Here is a 7628-nt window from a genome sequence, read left to right on the forward strand (position 1 = left end):
GAAATCTCGCCCATGAAGTGGGTAAGCACGGTGCTACGGCACATCCCTCTATGGTTGGAATTGACGATGGTGCTACAGCTTTCCCTCTCGGAATCAAAGTAGAAGAAGAAAGTTGCGCAGCATACCCTTTTGAGAGTGATAAGAAAGATATGGATGCGCAAGCTTACCCTTTGGAGAGTGATACTTTACCATACCTTAGCGAGAACGAGGAAGAAGATGTTGATGACTCCGAGTGCCCTCTTGCGATTGAGGAAGAAGAAATTGATGACTCCGAGTGCCCTCTTGCGATGGAGGAAAAAGAAATTGAGCCTTTACCATCCTCCCTGGTAATGGACGAAGACGGTCTAGCCGCTTCAGCACATCCCCTTGTGACTGACGAAGAAAATTCTGATTCTTTAGCATGCCCCCTTGTGGTTGAGGAAGAAGATTCCAATAACTCAGCATGCTCCCCTGTACCTGGGGAAGAAGATTTGGAAGCCACAGAATGCCTTTCTGCTACTGAAAAAGAAGATCCTACCTCTTTCGCACGCTCTGCAAATGAGGTGAACAAACCCGATGCCTCACCATTCCCTTGTGTGATCGAAGAAGATCTTGATTCTTTAGAATACAATCCTCTGATCGAAAAACAAGGCCTCAGTGATTCCGTCTTCCCTCAAGAAATTCAAACTGGTGACGAAGATGTTGTAACAAGTGAACCTGAAAATACCGTTGGTTATGAAGGTGCTGTAGCAGTTCAATCTGAAAAGGAGGCAGTAGAAGAAGAACCGAAGACTTGCCAACTACAGTACACGAAGGATGAAAAAGACGATCTTGGAAACTATATGGACGACCAAAGTGATGCTGTAGACCTTTTTGACGGAGACGCTGGCGTACGAGAGTATGATGGTAATCAACTTACTGCTGCGGATATAGACGAAACTGGAAGTGACGAAGACGAGGAGTCATCTGAAGCAACTCCTCTTGTGCAGGACTGAGGCTTAATAACAAAATTGCTGAACCTTTAAGGTTGTAGTCTTATAACACTCTGTGGTTATTTGTAGTTTATATTTCGAGAATTTCAGCCTCAATATTTCATAGTTTTTTTTATTTTAAGACGTAGGTTTTTTCGTACTTTTATTTTCGTAATGCTTCGGTAGTGATGATAACCATTTTCATAGTTTATAAGTGGAGGTTAAGTGGAATTTCCTTCAAAAAGAAAAACTTGTTTATTTACTTCACTTTTGCATTTCTTAGTTTACCGTTTATTCACTTGGCACTTGTCAGTGCTTTGTTGATGTTATGGACTGTAGGCTGATAGAGACAAAAAAAAAAAAAAAAAAGAAATTGCTGTTAAGATAATTTTTATAACTGATAAAGTCAGAAATGCTGCGTAAGTTTGTGAGTGTTGTTCCTAGTATGAGCAATATTTCCTAATCTAATTTAGAATAATTTACTTGTTGTAAAGCACTCCCTAAATGCTTCAATAAACTTATGTAAGCTAAACTCGTTTCGTTTACTCCATTCATTGCAGCAAAATTGCTGGTCTGGATCTAACTGTAGATTTGAAGGATACCATAAACTAAAATGACATCTGGCCTCCTTCAAAGAGTAAGATTGACGAAAATCCAGCAGCGCTGCGTTAGTTCTGATAAGTGTATATATTTTTCTATTCCCAGCTTACGCTCGCTTAGCAACCAGGAGTAGCATATTTTCAAAACATTATTAACCAAATACATGTTATCTTTTTTGTAGACAGCTACTGACTCACCGGCCTTTTCAATCGAGTTCTCTATTCCAATTTGTTGATTAGATAGGCGGTATTAAGCTGATTAGTCTTGAATGTTGTTATTTCACATCACTGCTTCTAATCATTGTCTGAGAAAAGTGTTTTAGAAGTTTGAAACATAAATGACCTCTTTGTGATGATTCTTAGTGCAGAAGTTGGCCTAAGGCAGATATTCCAAGTGCCAAAGAAGCATTATCTTTCACTTTTTATCTCCACAGTTTCAGGCATTTTGGCGTCTCGGGATATTGTGTTTGAATTCTGTGGACACTAATCGTGCCTTCCTGGTGCACTATGTCAGCAAATATGTCGAGTTTAATCAAGCAATAGATGGCGTTTTCGAGAAACACAGACGAGCTAATATAATAATGGATTCTCACGCAGTCATTTTTCAATTTTGTTTTTTACACGAGCACTTACATATCATGAACGCTGACATTGCCTAACCCATTGCTTTAACTTTCATCGTGAGAAGTACTGTGCTATGATTTTTAGAGAAATAGGCAACGGCAGCTATTTTCTTACTGTCTGTCGCTGTGTTTTTTGACATGAGCAGGGCCTTTGACAAAATAAACGAGGGAATTTCGGCGTGACTTAGTTCATCATTAATCTATCTGATAGAAAACAAGTAGCGCTCATAAATTCTGAGTCCCTGACTCTCTGGTCTTTGAATCCAGAGTGCCACAAGCGTTTGTTCCATGACTTATTTTGTTCAGAATTTATGTAAATGACTTTTCATATGCCCTTCAATCTTGTTTTACTGAATATTATTGGATGATACTAAACTTCACATTTCTCTCCCAGTTCAAGGCTGGGCTAAGACAACAATTTTTTTTTTCTGAGACAGGGAGTGTCCTTTAAATTAAAGTGAAATAAAACCACGATCGTCGATCAAAAGATCGGTGGTGACTCTGATGTCGATCTCAAAAATTTTGGTTTTTGCCTTTTTTTCAGTATTTATCTATTTGACTGTTCAATATGCTTATAAGGAAGTATTTATCGTTTAGATAGGGTTTTGAAATTTCTGCACACGAAATTAAATTTAAATTTCTTTTTTATTTGAATCTCCCGAAAATCTGACATATGTCGATCCATATATAGATATAAGGAACCCGAAAGTAGTCACTAAAACGTTACTCCGCACATCCTTCTCCATTCACCTCCAGGAGATTTGCGCCCAAAAATGTTGTGATTATTACAGAAATAAATTATTCAAAATCATCTTTTTGTATTATTTTATCTCACAATATTAAATTATATACAAAAACAAATATTTATCTAAGTGCCGGTGGCTTGGCAGCTTGGTAAATATCCACCACTAGTTCACTCTACCTTGGTGAAGAGTTAGGAAATAATTATTTGATAAACTTTCAATAGGGCGATTGGCATCGCAACTTATCGTAATAATGCAAACATTTCCGAGAAGACAATATTGGAAAATGGATCATTTTTCTATCCATATCTTGTAAAATTAATGACAATGAAGAAAATATAAACTTGAAAGGTCTTGGCTGCTATAATACCAAAATATAAGCCATTTAATTACCAATCAGCCATTTTTGTGGCGTCCTCAATTTGTGAGATGTTTAATGTGATCTTATTTGATATTCAAGCATGACGCATTTTAAAATAAAGGTTAGACATATTCATCTTGAGGTTTTTCCTCCTGATTGTGGGGAAAAGTATATTGAAAGAGGCCAAAAATGCAAAAGAAAGCAGTGGTTCACTGCGACTGTATAAATAGAGAAGTCAGCAATAACTGAGGCGGCGAAAAAGGAAAAGAAAATAACAACCTTCCTTGTTTAAAAGCGCCGCCAGCAAGAGGGCTAAAGGGGCCGCACAAATGTACGGGGTAGACTCTTTTAAGGTTTTATTAGACAAAGTTGCTTCGCACTTCGCTGAAAACGGTTTGTTCAGTCAAAATGCGAGATATTAGATTTACGTATGAGAGAACAGAGCATATCGAGCAAAGACAAGTCCACAATTAACGTTTATTATTAATTTTGTTACTGCATGGGCGATCTTTAAATAAATATTAGAAACCCGTCCAAAATAGATAGAAGAAATCAATTCTCAATCAATATCTCATTGTATTTCATGACAAAAAAAGAGAGTAATTGATGTTATGTCTTCCTCTTCTTATTCTCCTTCCTGTAAAGAGAACATGGAAAAGAAATAGAAATTTGGATTCCTCCTAATATTGCAATAGAGTTTTCGACTCTGTAAGTGCAATTACTTGTCAGCATTTAATGATTCGTTATTGATTAATATGAAAATTCGCAAAAAATTATTCTTTAAGGACACGGAAGTTTTTCCACATAAATAAAGACGACCTTGAATCACGAACAACAACAAAACGCCCTGGCTGTGTCCTTTACTGCCTTTCTCACTTCTGTTATTCTCCAACAGTAAAGAAAGGGATTCAGAGATGAATTCAGATAAACTAAAGTTTTCGTAAAGAGCCACAGAGCATGAACTGCTGATCCACTAAGTACTGTATGTCTCAATATCGACACAATTATAAAAGGGATGTAGCATGCCACTAAAGCCAACTGCACCCAAAATATGCTGGAAACTGTTTTCTGATATTGTTTGATGTTTAGTTGAACTCTCCCGTTTAATCTTTGTTTTGATGAACCTTTTGCTGTCCATGCACGTACTCTTCCCCTTCCTGTACTTTTTACTCCTGCTCCTTCTTCTGTGGCTATTCTTGTCCCCGTTATTGCGCCTGCTTCATCTTTTCCTACTCCTATATCTTCTCCTGCGTTTGACCGTCCTTCGCCAGGGTTGTTTTCTACTTCAGCCTGGTACCGCTGTAATCTAAGGTCGATCTTTACGTACCAAACACGGAAGTAACCAGAGATACCACAACGGCCACAAAAGCAACGATCCGCATAAAACAGCAATTATCCAGCATAAAAGTATAACAGTTTGAGTTCGCTTTAGTGTCACAACTTATCTGTATCTCAGCCTCAATAACAGAACAAGAAGTCTGTCAACACTAATGGCTGTTGATATCAGTACAGTCATTCCAAACAAAACATAGTTGGATATACAAACAACCTCTTCGACGTAATACGAAATATCTATGTCGGTGATACCAAGATCAATGTAAAGAAATAAAACAGTCACGAACAGAGGTTGTGAAAAAAGACCCACACAAATATCGGTAGCGGCTAGACATTCAAACAAGACCTTTGCAGCGGGATGCAGAGGACACTTTATAAGATGTTAATAGAAGCAGAGAACAGAAGGAGAGGACAATGTTGAAAGCGAGGAGAAATGCTACTACTCCAATTGGTAGTTGTGAAGATAACTGGTTTGTGAGGGTCGCCATTGGCGCTCACGTTCAGACTTGTGGCTCTGTCTTTCCCTCTTTTGGCAGCAAATGAACGTTTATTGGGCGATCCGTATTCGATATAAGAGTATTATTGTTTTGTTGAGAATTTTAGGAGTTTCTATTGGATAAAAAATTCCTCCTGTCGTCTGATTTTCCGATGACAAATGTCACAGCTATAATTAGACTTGTTTTTAACTCTTTCGTGTTTTATTCAAATTCTTCGAATTTTCATCATGTTTAGTGAGCAGGTGCCACATTTATTTAACAAACTAAAGGACTTAGAATCTGCGAGTTATTTCTCACCGATACTATGTAGAGCTTGCTCAACAAGTTAGCTTTTCTTTTCAGTTCCTGACCCATGCGTGTCTTTGTCCTTCTTAGCTACGCTTGTTTTGTTTTTAAGGTAACATATTTGTGGTTCCTTTATGATGAGCAAGTGCTTTTTAGATGAAAAAATTTGCATAATATACTGATGTTTAAGAACACTGAGGTCAATTCTCATAAAATAAAGGCATCCTTGAGCTACAAACAACACCAAAACGCTCTGATTGTCTTCTTTACTGCAACTCTCACTTCTCTGAACTTCCAGCAGTAAAGAAGAGATTCAAATTTAATTTAATGATATCAACTGAGTTGATAAAGTAAACTGGCTACCATATGCCAGTTCCCTATTATTCGTAACAGAAAAATTAATTACTTTGCCGCGAGTGTGTTCCCTAAATTCAGAACTCATTAGCCAGAGCCAATTTGCCGGCACGTCAAAATATGTTAGTAAGTAGTGGTAATCTTTAACTTGGCGAAAAACATAAGCGCAAGGCTGAAAAGTATTCGTGAAAATCCAAGTTCGATATCACTTTTTCCTCTGAATGAATTCGATTAGGAACTGAAGAGAAAACACAACTTTAAAATTAATTAAATTTGCTTTGAAAGGAGTAGGCTGTAGCGTGCGGAAAAACAGTTTTACCACCGCCAATAGCCAGCTGAAAAGAAACAATTACCTCCATGCTTCTTTTGAAGTAAAAATGAAAAAATAAGCCACAAGAAATATTGGAAAATCACCATAGGAAAAGAAAACAAAATGATATCGACCGAAAACACTTCAACTGTGTTTTTCTTGAATATAGAAAACCCCCCTTCTGCAGTTGACAGTCTTAAATGGCTAGAGAGATTTAAATATCACCACCTGCTCATTTCGGAAACTAGATTCGTTCTTTGGATGTTGTGTGGTCTTCAAGAGGAGAGCTCTCAACGCCTTTAGCAATGAGAGTGGTAACTGCTATAAAATAACATGGAAAACCTGACGGAAAATACAAACCAAACAAGAATCGATCAATTTCGTTGCTTCACGGGCGTATGTGATCGAAGTCTTATTATGTTTGTTTCGTCATTGATCTCATAATTTTCATTGAAGCCATTGTGGGAAATGGTCTCATTCTTTTCCCTCTCTGCAAGATTCTTCCCTTCATCAACCATCAAAATGTTTGTTCAGTAATCTTGCATACACTGATATCACCGTTGGACTCAGTTTCCAGCCGTTTCATCTTGCTTACGCAATTTCCCAAGAACACTCTGCAAATTGTTACCATAGCTCGCTCATCAACCGAACCTTGGGCGTCATTTTCTGTGGCATGTCTGTCCTCACAGTGAATGCAATAAATATATGCAGACTTTTAGCTGTTTCACTTGGGCTAATATATGGACAAGTAGTAACTCTGTGGCGAGTAAGAGTAACTTTAGTCCTTTGTTGGCTTGTTTACATTACAAGAGGAATAACAAACCATTCCATCCTTTCTATTTATTTGATAATCAGTAACATGGGTGTAACTTTTTCGATGATGACTTCTACTTTCTGCTACATAGCAATTTACATAAAACTCCGCCGTCAACAAGCTCAACTCCAAGGTTAAACTATCATTCCCAAATTGTGTGATACACATACATTTTTCAAAGATAAAAACATAGCAGAATGACGTGCTCATTGTTGAGTTGAATTAACAACTGAAAGATGGAAACTTAAAAGCCGCGCTTCAAAAGATTGCAATATCACTGTCATCATCCGAATCATCGTCGCCAGATATCGTGATTTCAATTTCGTCGTCATCATCATCATCCTCATCCTCATCATCATCATTCTCATCATCATCGTCATCGACATCGTCATCTTCCTCGCCACCTTCGTCGGATTCCTAAGAGAAAAAAGGCATTGAGTCGTTATTTTGTTGACCTACATCAAACACGTGTTGCAATAAGTGACGTGATTTAAAGTTCATCTCTGCTTTAGTGCCAGGGGGGCGCTATAGTCCACAACCTAACAAAGTGCAGGATTTTGTATGCAAATAAGGCACGAACGCTCGTCCTCGTCATCAGCCCTACGCAGCCGCCCGACTTCGTATACCCAGCAAACGCTTTCGTCGGTGCTCGCCTGATTCTAAAAAAGAACATTACGGGATTTATGATATGAAATAATTCATGTGAACTGTTATAACATGATGACTAGATCCTTGGGGTGATATTTTGCAACTTATG

At 37.9% G+C, this 7628-nt stretch overlaps 1 protein-coding gene across 2 annotated transcripts in view; it reads right to left on the reverse strand.

The window, feature by feature from the left end:
- Positions 1–6882: 6882 nt before the first annotated feature.
- The window catches only part of LOC149045646 (uncharacterized), a 9021-nt gene continuing 8275 nt past the window's right edge, over positions 6883–7628 (reverse strand). For both annotated transcript variants that reach the window (XR_016186897.1, XM_089207408.1), the window contains one exon: positions 6883–7288. The gene's annotated coding sequence lies outside the window, so the exon portion shown is untranslated. The remainder of the gene's footprint in view (positions 7289–7628) is intronic.

Source organism: Pocillopora damicornis, chromosome 5 (assembly GCF_964200805.1).
Source record: "Pocillopora damicornis chromosome 5, jaPocDami1.2, whole genome shotgun sequence".
NCBI lineage: Eukaryota > Metazoa > Cnidaria > Anthozoa > Scleractinia > Pocilloporidae > Pocillopora > Pocillopora damicornis.